Genomic DNA, 15,891 nt, shown 5'->3' with positions numbered 1-15,891 from the left:
AGAACACACACACTACCACCAAAAAATGACGAGAATTAATAATCACTGGCCATTAATATCCCTTAATATTAATAGATTTAATTTGCCTATAAAAAGACACAATCTAACAGAATGGATACGAAAATAGGATCCATCCTTCTGCTGCATGCAAGAAACACACCTCAATCTCAAAGACAGACATTACCTTAGAGTAAACGGTTGGGAAAAAACTTTCCAATCAAATGGACCTAGGAAATAAGCTGGTGTAGCTATCCTAATATCTAACAAAATAGACTTCAAACTAGAATCAATCAAAAGAGATGAAGAAGGGCATTTCATCTTCATCACATTCAACACCCCTCTCTCACCACTGGACAGGTCTGCCAGACAGAAACTTAACAGAGAAATAAGGGAATTAACATATGTTATGACTCAAATGGACCTAACAGACATCTATACAACAGTTCACCCAAACACAAAAGAATATACATTCTTTTCAGCACCCCATGGAACCTTCTCCACAACTGACCACATACTAAATAACAAAACAAATCTCACCATAAACAAAAAAGAAAATGGAATAATCCTCTTTATCTTATTGGACCACCATGGCTTAAAATTAGATTTCAACAACAACACAAAATGCAGAAAGCCTACAAACTCATGGAAACTGAACAATGTCCAACTGAATCACCAATGGGTCGAGGAAGAAATAAAGAAAGAAATTAAAGACTTCCTAGAATTCAATGAAAAAGAATACACAACTTACCCAAACTTATCAGACACTATGAAAGCAGTGCTAAGAAGAAAGTTCATAGCACTAAGTGCCTACGTAAGGAAGTTGGAGAAATCTTACATTAGTGACTTTACAGCACACCTGAAAGCTCTAGAACAAAAGGGAGCAAACTCACCCAAGAGGAGTAGATGCCAGGAAATAATCAAACTGAGGGCTGAAATCAATAAAATAGAAACAAAGAGAACAATACAAAGTATCAATGAAACAAAGAGTTGGTTCTTTAAGAAAATCAACAAGATAGACAAACCCTTATTCAAACTAACCAAAAAGCAGAGAGAGAGAGAGAGAGAGAGAGAGAGAGAGAGAGAGAGAGAGAGAGAATCCAAATTAACAAAATCAGAAATGAAAAGGAGGACATAATAACAGACACTGAGGAAATCCAGAGAATCATTAGGTCATACTTTGAAAACTTATACTCCACAAAATTAGAAAATGTAAAAGAAATGAACAATTTTTTGGATAGGTACCACATACCAAAATTAAATCAAGATCAGATCAAACCATTTAAATAGATCTATAGCCCCTAAGGAAATAGAAGCAGTCATCAAAAGTTTCCCAACCAAAAAAAGCCAAGGGCCAGATGGTTTCAGTGCAGAATTCTACCAGAATTTCAAAGAAGAGCTAATACCAATTCTCCTGAAATTGTTCCGAACAATAGAAACAGAAGGAGCATTGCCAAACTCTTTTTACGAGACTACACTTTGATACAACTAACTCTCTCAAGACTTGAAAATTAACCCAAAAAATTTCTTTTCATGATTCCCTAAAGATGTTTTCCCCTCCCCAGAAAGCAGGAATTAATTTTAAGTACAGGACAACCACATTCTCAAGAGGTGGGTTGGGTGTTCTTTGTCGTTTAATGAGTTATGGATATTGTCATTGTTTACAATAGTTGGTTACAAGTTATTAAAGCTAAACAAAGATATTAGATTCAGGGTTCTTGTTTTAAAAAAAGAAAAAGAAAAAAGAGGATATAGATAAGAAGTAGATGATTGAATCTACTCTGAAAAGAAAAAGGGGAAGATATAGAAAAAGTAAGATAAAAGGTAGAATTTTAAAATGTGGTTGATATATTGTGCACCCCAATAAACTTATCTGCGGGTCAGAGAACAGAACAGCCACTATATGAAACATAGGTTTAGGCAGTGGTAGCACAAACCTTTTATCCTAGCATTCCAAAGGCAGAGATCTGTCTGGTTTCTGTGAGTTCAAAGCCACATTGGAAACAGTGAGGCATGGTGACACAGGCCTTTAATCTCAGGAAGTGATGGCAGGAAGCAGAAAGGTATATAAGGCATAAGGACCAGGAACTGGAGCCTTTTTAAGCTTTTAGCTTATAGCAGCAGTTAAGCTGAGATCCATTCAGATAAGGATTCATAGGCTTTCAGACTAAGGAAACAAGATCAACTGAGCAATTGGCAAGGTAAGGTTGGATGTGGCTTGTTCTGTTTCTCTGATCATTCAGCATTCACCCTAATACCTGGCTCCGGGTTTGTTTTTATTAATAAGACCTTTTTAAGATTTGTGTTACAACAGTCACCCTGATACCCAAGCCACATTAAGACACAACTAGGAAAGAGAATTACAGATCAACCTCCCTTATAACACTGATGGGAAAATTCTCAATAAAATACTAGCAAACTGAATCCAAGAACACATAAAAAAAAATCATCCACCATGATCGAGTAGGCTTCATCCCAGAGATGCAGGGATGGTTCAACATACGAAAATCTGTCAATGTAATCCAGCATATAAACAAACTGAAAGAAAAAAACTACTTGATCATTTCATTAGATGCTGAAAAAGCCTTTGACAAAATCCAACACCTCTTCATGATAAAGGTCTTGGAGAGATCAGGGATGCAAGGAACACACGTAAATATAATAAAGGCAATTTACAGCAAGTCAACAGCCAACATCAAATTAAATGGAGAGAAACTCAAAACGATTCCACTAAAATCAGGAATAAGACAAGGCTGTCCACTCTCTCCACACCTATTCAATATAGTATTCAAAGTTTTAGCTAGAGCAATAAGACAACAAAAGGAGATCAAGGGGATACAAATTGGACATGAAGAAGTCAAATTTTCACTATTTGCAGATGATATGATAGTATGCATAAGTGACCCCAAAAATTCTGCCAACGAACTCTTACAGCTGATAAACACCTTCAGTAATATGGCAGAATGCAAGATTAACTAAAAACAAAATCAGTGCGCTCCTATATACAAATGATAAATGGGCTGAGAAAGAAATCAGAGAAACATCACCCTTTACAATAGCCACAAATAACATAAAATATCTTGGGTAACTGTAACCAAATGAGTGAAAGTCCTGTATGACAAGTCTTTGAAGAAAGGAATTGAAGAAGATATCAGAAAATGGAAAGATCTCTCATGTTCTTGGATAGTAGGATCAACATAGTAAAAATGCCAATATTACCAAAAGCAATCTACAGATTCAATGCAATCCCTATCAAAATCCCAATGCAATTCTTCACAGACCTTGAAAGAACAATACTCAACTTCATATAGAAAAACAAAAAAACCTAGGATAGCCAAAACAATCCTATACAATAAAAAAACTTTTGGAGGCGTCACCTTCCCTGGCTCCAAGCTCTACTATAGAGCTATAATAATAAAAAACAGCTTGGTATTGGCATGAAAACAGAAACATTGATTAATAGAACCAATTCAAAGATGCTGACAGTAAGCCACACACCTATGAATACTTGATTTTTGACAAAAAAAAAAGCCAAAAGTATACAATAGAAAAAAGAAAGCATCTTCAACAAATGGTGCTGACACATCTGGATATCTACATGTAGAAGAATGTAAATAGTTCTATATCTATCACCATGCACAAAACTCAGGTCCAAATGAATCAAACACCTGAACATAAATCCAGTTACACTGAAACTCATAGAAGAGAAACAAGGAGGTAGCCTTGAACACATTGGCAAAGGAGACAACTTCCTAAATATAACACCAGTAGCACAGACACTGAAATAATAAAGTGGACCTCTTGAGAACCTTCTGTAAGGTGAAGGATACTGTCAATAGGACAAAAAGACAGCCTACAGAATGGGAAGAGATCTTTACCAACCTCACATCTGATAGGGGGTTGATCTCCAAAATATATAAAGAACTCAAGAAACTAGACAGCAAAATATCAAATAATCCAATTAAAAAATGAGCTACAGAGCTAAACAGAGAATTCTCAACAGAAGAATCTCAAATGGCTGAAAGACATTTAGGGAAATGTTCAAAACCCTTAGCCATCAGGGATGTACAAATCAAAACAACTCTGAGATACCATCTTATGCCTATCAAAATGGCTAAGATAAAAAACAAACAAACAAAAAAAAACCCCAAAAAACAAAATGGCTAAGATAAAAAACACAGATGACAGCTTATGTTGGGGAGGATGTGGACAAAGGGGAACACTCCTCCACTGCTGGTGGGAATGCAATCTTGTATAGCCACTCTGGAAATCAGTATGGCTGTTTCTCAGAAAATTGGGAATTTTCTCAAGACCCAGCAATACCACTCTCTGGCATATACCCAAAAGATGCTCAATCACACCACAAGGACATTTGCTCAACTATGTTCATAGCAGCATTATTCATAATAGCCAGAACCTGGAAACAACCTAGATGCCCCTCAACTGAAGAATGGATAAAGAAAATGTGGCACATTTACACAATGGAATATTACACAGCTGAAAAAAACAATGTCATCATGAAATTTGCAGGCAAATGGATGGAACTAGAAAATATCATCCTGAGTGAGGTAACCCAGACCCTGGAAGACAAACACAGTATGTACTCACTCATAAGTGGATATGAGATGCAAAGTAAAGGGTAACCAGGCTATACAATCCACAATCCCAGAGAAGTTAGGTAAAGAGGAGTACACTAAGAGAGACACATATGGATTATCCCAGGAAGGGGAAAGGGTTAAGATCTTCTGGGTAAACTGGGAGGAGGGAGTAGAGGGGAGGGGATGGGAGTTGGGAACATGAGGGCTCGAGATGACCAAGTTGGGGAGGAGATGGGGAGGGAGAGCAATGAAAGAGATATCTTGACAGATTGTACCATTAAGGGGATGGGGATAACTCTGCAGATAGAGAAAACCCCAGGAACTCATAAGATTGTCCCCAGCTAAGACTCATAGCAATGGTGGAGAGGGTGCTTGAACTAGCCTTCCTCTGCATTCAGGCTGGTGTCTACCCTAGTTGTCATCATAGAACCTTTATCCAGTGACTGATTGAAACAGATACAGAGACTCACAGTCACATACTTGGAAAAGACCCTGGAGTTCAGTTGAAGAGAGGAAGGAAGGATTATAAGAGCAAGGGGGATCAGAACGTGATGGGAAAAACCATAGAGATAGCTGACCAAGCTAGCAGGGCCTCATGGACTCTGGACTGACAGCTGGGGAGCCTACATGTGACCGGATTAGGCCCTCTGAATGCAGGTGAACGTTGCATGGTTTGATGTATTTGTGAGTCCCCTGGCAATGGGACCAGGACTTATCCCGGGTACATGAGCTGCTTTTTTAGAGACCATTCCCTATGGTGGGATGCCTTACTCAGCCTTGATGCAAGGGGGAGGGGTTAGGTCTGGACCCAACTTGGTATGCCAGCCTATGTTGATTACCCAAGGGAGGACTTACCATCTATGAGGAGGGAATAGGGGTGGGATGGGGGTAGGCCAGGGGTGGGAAGCGGGAGAAGGGGAGGGAGGCAGAACAGGGATTGGTGTGCAAAAAGAAAGAATTTTTTTAATAATAATAAAAAGCCAGAACCAGTACTCATCATCTTTAGAGACTCTTCCTTTGAGGAATTCTACCAGTCACTGCACTGACGTTGGAAACACAGGGAGCCTGTCAAGAGGAAAGGACATTGAAGAATTTGACAGGAAACTACATAGTATAATAGTTTAATTTTTATGTATGTAGGGCATCAGTGAACACCATTGATGTGCATTTACCAAATCCTTGGTCTAGCAGCATGGGATCCTTTGTAACACTCGCTACTGAAGATCATGTGACTCAGTCTATCACAGATATAGTATAAGCCCACACTATGATTAAGGAACCTTTCCTAAAGATTAAGCAGGTTGTAAAATTTATAGGGAAAGAAATTATGAATATCAGCCATCTTCAAAACCCAGGATAGTAGTGTGTCTCATTATGATGACTCTTCTAAATTTCCCTGGAAGGAGAGGCTCATTAGAATCCCAGAGGAAGTAGATCTGTGTCCTGTAAGAGTTACATTCAGGGTCATGGGTCCTAACTCAGGAACTAAGAATTGATCTTCCCTCATCTTCTATCAGTAATGCTAGCGACAGTCCTCCTTAAAAATGAAGCTAAATCTAGGCAGATTCTAGGTGCACAACTCTGCTTCTGTTCTTGGTCTGTATCTAATGACTGAACAACTTAAGAGCATGTTTGAGGCCTCAGTTTCAAATCTTTTTATTTTTGTCAGAGTATAATCATTTTTTATTAAGATTTTTTTTTATTCATTTTACATACCAATTGCTGATCCCCCTCATCTCTCCTCCCTCCCTTCCAGGCTTCCCCTACATCCCACTCCCCATTCCCTCTTATATGAAGGTAAGGCCTCCCATGGGGAGTCAGCAGAGACTGGTACATTCAGTAAAGGCAGGTCCAAGCCCCTCCCCCTGCCTCAAGGCTGTTCTGAGGTGTCCCACCATAGGTGATGGGCTCCAAAAAGCCAGCTCATGCACCAGGACAATCAACTATAAATCTTAGCTCCAGAGCATCCCGTATAATATACCGAATTTGTCGTCGGTGCTGTATTGCTACACCACTTCTCTCTCTCTCCCCAATATCAATTCATTGTTCAATCTATTCTTTCCTCCAATACTGATCCTGATCCTGGGAGCATTCCACAACAAACATTTGACCTGCTAAATTCCACCTCATGATTGGCTTTCCAGGAGCAAAGTCAATTAGGAGAGGTTTCTTATAGGCCAGAACTGGCTTAAAGATAGCTGCATCAAAAAAAGCTCACCGCAGTATGGGTGGACAGCTCACAAATGCTTGGAGTCCTGGAGCACACCGCACAGCCTGTGGGTAGCTCAACGGGCTGGAAAGCATCCTTTCCAAGTGACTCAGTTGGTCTGAACCTCTTCTAGGCAGCTAAGCTGGTTTCTGTTTCTTCTAGGCAGCTGGTCTGGCCTCAGAGTCTTTTTTGTCGCCTGGCTGATCTGAGAGAGGCTCTCAGCTATCTTTTGTTGCTTACTCTGAGCAAGAGGGGCCTAGCAAATGTGATCACCTTCAGGGACATCCTGAAGGTATTTTGAGTTCTTTTCCTATGTCTTAAAGAGCTTTCATAGGAGATGGGATATTTCAATCTCTGATGAAAATGCTGTAAAACAGTGTTCAAGCCTGCCCCTGCCCATGTCATTACCTAAGAGTTTGTGTTCACAGTCAGTGACTCCAGTGATTTTCACCAGTGGTGTTGAAGATATATTAGGGCAATTCATAACAACTTGCAAGCAAAGACAGATGAAGGTACAAGGTCCTACTCTCCCACTAAGGGGCACTTCTCCAGTGATGCAACTATCCCTAACTAGGCCCAACCTCCCAAAGCTTCCTCTCTCTGTCTATAGTGCCACAGACTGCTGATTAAGCCTTCAACATGGGGGCTTTGGAAGCTATTTATCAAAACCTTAGCAGTTTAATATTACTATTATATTCTCACTCTAGTCAAGCAGTTAATCTACAAAGACTATCTCAGATATTTCATGTATTCAAACACCTCACCTTTTCCCTCCCATATTCAGACCTTAGGAAGCAGCTATGCCTTATGCTTCAAGAATCTAAGTGAGTCTTTATCTCTCAATTCAACTTGCAGACACAGCCATGTCATTCAACTTCCTGTAATGCTGAGTGACTGATTAACTCAAACCTCCTCCTCATGTTGTTCATCTTCCTCCAATTCCTTCTCTCTCTTCATCTGAGAATTGGACAGGTGAAGCTAGGTTATATAGGTAGCTGTGTGCCCAGGGAGATGAAATTGATTTGATGGACATTTATCTGGGATCAGAAAAATCTTCCTGTCTCTTTACAAATATACCCTACTATTCTTGTGATTGGAAAACACTGGCCTTCATTTTGGAGTTTAATCAGAAAAAGGACCACAGGGACTGCTGTAAAAGATGGGATTTATTATGAGCAATAACATGTACAACAATTATTTTGACCTCTCATTTTGAATCTGAAGTTAGCAAAGTAAATGCCTTGGAAAGAAAAAAGGAGATCTGGTAGGAGCTGAAGATCATACCAGCTTAGGATACATTAGGCCAACAAAGCCAATTAACATACCAGTTATTGGTGTGAGCTGTCATAATGCAGGGCTGTCAGCATAGACCGTCAGAGCAGTGAGAGAAAAAGACGGTTGCTTCTATTGCCCTGTAGTCCTGACACAAAATGAGTCTTCTTGCCCAGACTAGCTTGATATTTTGCAAGATAGGAATTTTCACAATATTAAGATTTTTATAAACTGAAGTACAAGTTTATCATGTCTCCTTGCCCATGAAGATGACAAAATTTTATCAATTTCTGAATGCATGGATGTCTGGGTGGTTCACTGTGTCCTTGAAATCTAGCTGCAGCTTCTTGCACAAGTCCACAATATATAGCAGCATACTATCACATGGAACAACAGGAAAATTAGGGATATAGAACAAATACCCTTGAAAGCAATGCTAAATCCTAGTGGCTACATGTCAATGTTCTTTCCTGATTTGTGGAGACAGAACTCCTGGATGAAGCCTTGAATGTCCATTGGGCAGATGCTCATGTCCACCTCATTTCACAGTGCCTGCTGGATCTTCTCACAAGGCAGTTCTTACAATGTCTATTATTTTTTATGATTACTTCTAAAATGAGACTTGAGGCCTAGACCCCCTTAGGGGCATCATCATCTTCACAGGATAACGATGATGCAGGTTTGGGGGTTCAAGCTTTGGCTTTTAAGTGATTCAGTTCTAAGTTCTATGAATTTTTATTCGGAGCCAGTATTAAAAATAATGTAATTGAAAATATAAAATTTAGAATGTTAAGCTGAAGCTCATTTATTTATTAACCTATCCTTTTCAGAGTAATTTTTAAATGTTACCCTTTTCACACAGGCACAACAGTATGTCTGACCCCCCTGTATCCTGTGTCATTGATCACTTTATCCAGTTAGGATTCCTTCTGCTCTACCTCAGGAAAATTCACAGCATCTCGGAGGGTTTTTATATTTTTCTTTTAAGTAAATGAGATGCTCACTTTTGAACTAGCTAAAGTGAAGAAATATGTCCACATATATGTATTAAAAGAACTCTCAAGTTCCCATCCTCCCATCCACCCACTCCATTCCCAGTTTACCCAGGAGATAGATCTCTTCTATTTCCCTTTCCCAAGGAAATCCACGCATTCCTCTTTGGGCCCTCTTCGTTATCTAGCCTCTCTGGGGCTTAGGATTGTACATTGGCTGTCTTGTACTTTACTCCTAATATCCACTTATGAGTGAGTACATACCATGTTTGTCTTTCTGGGTCTGGGTTACCTCACTCAGGATGATTTCTTCTAGTTCTATCTCTTAGCCTGCATATTTCATGAGTTTGTTGTTTTTTACAGCTGAGTAAAACTTCATTGTGCAAATATACCATATTTTCCTTATCCATTCTTCAGTTGAGGGGCATCTAGGTTGTTTCCAGGTTCTGGGTATTATGAATAATGCTGCTATGAACGTAGTTGAATAATGTCCTTGTGATTATGGTTGATCATCCTTTGGGTATATGCCCAAGATTGGTATAGCTGGGTCTTGAGGTATATTGAGTTCCATTTTTTTCTGAGAAACCACTGTATTGATTTCTAAAGTGGCTATACAAGTTTGCACTCCCACCAGCAGTGGAGGAGTATTCCCCTTACTCCACAGGAACTTAACTGAGCAGGTTAGATGGGGTAGGCACAGTGGGAAGGTTGGGAAAGGGGTGGATGGGAAGAGTAATGAGAGAGACATCTTAATGGGAGGGGGGTATTTCAGGGTTAGGGAGAAACCTGGTGCCAGAAGAACTGCCAGGAATCCACAAGGATAACGCAGGTAACACTCCTAGCAATAGTGGAGAGGATGCCTGGATTGGCTGTCTACAGTAATCAGATTGGTGACTACCCTAATTGTTATCAGAGAGCCTTTATCCAGTAACTGAAGGAAGCAGATGCACAGATCCACAGCCAAGCACTGGTCTGAGTTCCAGGAGTTCTCCTGAAGAAAAGGAGGACTTGTTAGAGACAGGGGGGGTCAAAGTCATGACTGAGGAAGCCACAGAGACACCTGACCTGAACTCATGGGATAACATGGACTGTGTACCAACTGTTAGGGAGCCTTCATGGGACCAACTTAGGCCCTCTGCATATGTGTGACAGTTGTGTAGCTTGGTCTGTTTGTAAGACTCCTAGCAATGTGATCAAGATCTGTCCCTGGCACTTACCTGAATTTTGGAAACCTGTTCCCCATGTTGGATTCCCTTGCTCAGCCTCCATGCAGGGGGAGGAGCTAGGTCCTACTCAATTTGATGTGCCATGCTTTGTTCAAGCCCATGGGAGACCTGCCCCTTTGGAGGAGGAGTGGATGGGAGTAGGGGAGGGGAGGGATGAGGAGGAGAGGAGGGAGGGAAAACTGTGGTTGATTAGTAAAACAAATGAAAAATGAAAAAAAGAAAGAACTCTCAATTGTTATTTGTTATCTGGCTAAGCTAAAGTACATAAATCAATAATGTTCCATTTATTTAGAAAATAATCTTTCTGATAAATTGGGAAAGTGAAGACATCTACTTCCTGCCTGTATTTCTATTCATCACTATAAAGAGAGCTAAATATATTTCTCCCCAAACATGCAAATGGTAGTAAATCTCCTGTGTTTATTCAGATGCTAACAATCCCAGTTTGTTTTAACCATTTTTAGAATGTGGCCTTTTCTGAATTTCTTCTAGAACATTCCCTATTTGGAGTTGGAATTTGTTACAATGCTTTGGTGCACACGAATAAGCCAGTAAATGTGCACTGTTGTACACTATGAATTGTAAATCTTTTTTTCACTAGCCTAATGGGCCTGAGTTGCTTTCAGCTGTTTCCTAAGCCACACTGTACCTCACCTGACATCTGGGCTGAACATTCTGATTTGGTTTTCAAATAAATGCAATTAACTCAATCCTTTGCACATATTTTTGTTAGAAATTACACTCAAGCCGGGCGGTGGTGGTGCACGCCTTTAATCCCAGCACTCGGGAGGCAGAGCCAGGCAGATCTCTGTGAGTTCAAGGCCAGCCTGGACTACCAAGTGAGTTCCAGGAAAGGCGCAAAGCTACACAGAGAAACCTTGTCTCGGAAAAACCAAAAAAAAAAAAAAAAAAAAAAAGAAATTACACTCAATAAAAACAGAATGGAGACATATAGAGAATTTTTGTTTTTTCTTGGAAAGTCTTTTGTTTTATAACATGTCCAAACAAAACAAACTTTCTTTGAGGTATAAACTTAAGGTTCTTTTGATATGTTTATTTTCTAAATGCACCTCATATTACACATTAGAAAAGAAGTAATAAAGAAATATATTATCTTTATGATACTTAAGCATATAATTCAGACATTATATAAGGAGGACTTCTGACATCACTGTTATAGATTTCTTCTGGAATTAAATAGACAGAGACAGTGTTGATTGATTCATTAACCACCTTAGTGATTCCTTTTCACAGTGCTGCAGTTGGAATTTAAAATGTCCCCACAGGTCTCTGTGTTAAGGTTGCCAATTTGTGGGTTACTGAGACATGGGAGGAACATTATGGGATAGAGTATGTAGAGAAGTTAGGTCTTTGGTATAACATAAATCTTAAAAGGTCTTATAAAAAAAAAAAACAAACCCAGAGCCAGATACTGGGGTGAAAGCTGAAAGATCAGAGAAGCAGAACAGCCAGCCACTAGCTTACCTCCATGAAATCCTCAGCTTCAAGAGAGCGAGTTCCTATTTCCTCCGGCCTTAGATACCTTTCTCTGTCCTGCCATATTACTTCCTGGGATTAAAGGCGTGTGTCACCACTGCCTGATTCTGTTTCTCTCATGTAACTCAGCGTGGCCTTGAGTTCACAGAGATCCAGAGGGATCTCTGTCTCCAGAGTGATAGGATTAAAGGTGTGTGCCACCACTGCCTGACCTCTATGTTTAATTTAGTGGCTGGCTCTGTCCTCTATGTCTAATTTAGTGGCTGGCTCTGTCCACTGATCCCCAGACAAGCTTTATTGGGGTACACAATATACCACCACACTTTGGGGCTTGCTTTCTATGGGGATATTGGAATCCTGGCCCTCCTTTCTTTGCTTACGGGCAACCATACAGAGACTAGATCTCCTTCACCACATGCTCCCACGACAATGGACTGGGTTACTGCAGACCTAGTACAACAGGGCCAAGTGGGGTGCAGAGATGGCTCAGTGGGCAAGAGCACTTCCTTTAAAAGCAAGAGGACCTGAGTTCAAATTCCTAGCACCCATGTGAAAGCCGAGCATCATCATGTCTATCAATAGCCCCAGTGTGGGGGACGGAGGCATACAGATCTAAGGACCTACTGGCAAGATAGCCTAACTGAAACAAGCAAGCTTCAAGTTGACTGAGTGACACTGTCTCAGAAGCTAAGGTGGCACCCGGCATCCTGTACAGCCCCCATATGGGCACATATGGATGTTCCCATATGTACCCACAGAGAGGCAGGGAATTGTTCTAAGAGGAGGTAAAAAGAGAAATTCCTAAGGTAGAAGTTCACTGAGGTGAGGTTTGGAAGGAAGTTTGAAGATGGGTAGGAATAAAGAGGAGGACTGGGAAAAGAGGTCAATATCATCATCAAGAGAATTGAGATAACTAAAGGAGAAAACAGAACAAAGCAAATAAACAACAAGAACAAAAAACCCAACAAGAACAAATGGAGCTGAACGCTCTGTAACCAAGAGCCAATGTAAATCCCCACCTTTGTTTACCATTGATGTTTTGTTACAGTAACAGAGAGCCTGAAAATGTGTAGCCACACCAGCAGAAGCAGAAGTTCCTAGAACAATCCTGATTAGCATCAGCACAACTTTTCTGTTGTTGCCATTTTTTTTTCTTTTCTTTTTCTCTTTTATTTTGGGGAGAGGACAGAATTGTGAAAAGAACAACACTGTGATAGAGCCGTTATCATTTGAGGGGTTGGAGATAAACCACAGCTTAGGCTTTGCACAGAACTTGTTAATTGGAAGGTTTACAATTGCAACACATTATATAATTATTTAAATTCACTTTGAAGCAATTTTAATAAAAGTAACAAAGGAAGGAATATTAAAGAATGAGCACAATAAAAATGGCAGTGGTTTTAGAATCACAATTCTTACTGTGGGATTTACTCACAATGAAAATCCATTATACTGTTCACTTACTCTGTTACTGAAGTTCCTTTGTATTTGGAAATAAGTCAAAGTCCCCATATTGTTGTGTTAAGCTTAATAGTGATTGTTTTAGTTAGTATTATAGTGCTGTGAAGAGACACCATGACTAAGGCAACTTATAAAAGGAAGTATTTAATTTGAGTCTTCCTTACAGTTTTTGAGGGTAGGGAACCTGGCAGCAGGCAAGCCAGCATGGTGCTGGAACAGTATCTGAGACCTCATATCTCATCTAGAGGCAGCATGCAGAGATTGATGATAGGTAAATAGATAGATAGATAGATAGATAGATAGATAGATAGATAGATAGATAAATAGATCCATAGATAGAGATCGAGCTTGCCATGGGCCTTTGTTACCAGTGAACACCCTCTCCATTAAGGCCATATCTATTCCAACAAGGGCACACCTCCTAATCATTCCCAAACAATTCCAGTATCTAGGGACCAAATGTTCAAATACATGCGCCTATGGGGTTATTCTCATTCACACCACCACAGCAAGTCTGCTTAGTTTTATTATTTGTTTTAGTTACTTTCATGTTGCTGTGAGAAAATACCCTGATAGGAACAAAGGGTTTATTCTATCTCACAATTTATGAGCATGGGAGTACAGTACATCATGGGGGAGCAGCAAGATAGCAAGATCTGGAAGCAGCTGCTTACTTCATATCCAAATCAGGGAGCAGAACAAGAGATCGATCTGTATCAGAAATACATTTTGTCTTGGGATCAGATAAGTTGATCTTGGTTCTATCAAGTTGAATTAATGAAGTCCATGGATGCTCATGGGACTCTCTGATCTCCACTTGACTTATACATGACCCTGAAAGTGCCAGACCTCATTTTCTGTACATGCTGTCTTCTAGCTGTATCTCTGTACCTCTTTGTCTAGCTGCTCTATTAAACTATGTCATTTTTATCAATTCTATTTTCCTTTAGTGTTTTTGCTTCCATGTATTTCTTCTAAAAATCCTTTATAGATAATGTCCTATGAATAATCTACATCAGGAGGACATGAAAAAGGAAAGGTTTAATTTTTAGTGCTGGCCTAAGTATACAGAAAGCTTGAGACATGGTTTGCACCAGCAGTGTTAGAGGCACTCTGTGTAAACAAAGCTTCTGGGAGAAAGGGGCCCATCCGCACCTGCTATCAGGCCCTCACCATTCCCACCCTGATTTCTTGTTTTCACTCATCTCTCCCATTAGGTGACAGACAGCCTCCTCTGTTCTGACGATTGCCCTTTAGGGAACTCTCTCCATCACGTTCATGACAATGCAGTTTATTTATTATCTATATAAATTATTTTATGCCTTCTTATTTTAATATATTTTATCATTTAAAAAAATCTAAAATATATTTTGTTCATTTTTCCACTTCTAAAAACAAATTATTAGAAGGTCTTATTAATAAAAACAAACCTGGAGCCAGGTATTGAGGTGAACATTGAAATATCAGAGAAGCAGAGCAAGCCACAGCTAACCTCACCTCGCCAGTTCCTCAGCAGATCTCGTTTCCTCAATCTGAAAGCCTCTGTGTCCTCTTCTGAATGGATCTCAGCTGAACTGCTGTAAAAAGCCTAAAAGCTTCACCAGCTCTAGTTCCTGGTCCTCATGCCTTATATATTTTTCTGCTTCCTGCCATCACTTCCTGGGATTAAAGGTGTGTGTCACTATGCCTGGCAGTTTCCAATGTGGCTTTGAACTCACAGAGATCCAGATGTGTCTCTGCCTTTGGAATGCTAGGATTAAAGGTATATGTGCCACCATTTTCTGGCCTCTATATCTAGTGGCTGTTCTGTTCTCTGATCCCAGATATTATTAGGGTGCATAATATATTGGGGAACACAGTATCACCACATCCCCCAAGACCCTCCAGATTCTCTCCTCCTCCCTACCCACACAACTGTTTCTTTCTTAAAAAACAAACAAAACTCAATACAACAAAAACCCTCCAAAGCCTAGAAAATGAAATAACCCACGTCCCCAAACCGACCAAATTGCAATCATAAAACCACACAAAAAAAATCTGTGAAATCCATTCCATGTTGGTTAACAACTCCTGAACATGAGGCCTGCCACGAGTGGCTGATATACTCAGTGTTACTCTACTGGAGAAAACTGATTTTCCTTCTTTCAGCAGGTATAAATGATTGTTCAGTTGTTCACCTTTACAGTAGTGGCTAGGTTTTCATTCATTCATTCTTTAATCAATTCATTCACCTATATTTTTTCAACATTTGTCATTTATGCATAGTAGGGGCCTCTAGTAGGTAGCTACTCCAGCTTTGATCTGGCAGTTTCAACCCCCATTGAGGCTTCAGTAACTGTCACGCCTACAAGGCAGGGCAGAGAGAGGACCCCAAAGACCCGAGATCCGGATGCACTGGTTCTCTTGGTTCCTGGACCCTGGACGCCTGAGGTAGACTGAGCAGAGTTCTCCAGAGAACACCGCCGGACTGTGCCACACCTTTCCCAGACCCTGTTACCTATTCCTTCACTTGTAAGTTACCCCACAAAATAAACCTCCCTTTTAACTACATGGAGTGGCCTTAATAATTTCACCAATAGGGGTCATTGATTTTGTGAGTTGATTTTGTATCCGGCTACTTTGCTGAAGTGTTTATCAGC

The sequence above is a fragment of the Peromyscus eremicus genome, chromosome 6 (assembly GCF_949786415.1).
Source record: "Peromyscus eremicus chromosome 6, PerEre_H2_v1, whole genome shotgun sequence".
Classification (NCBI taxonomy): Eukaryota; Metazoa; Chordata; class Mammalia; order Rodentia; family Cricetidae; genus Peromyscus; species Peromyscus eremicus.
Note: the sequence above shows the minus strand (reverse complement) of the source record.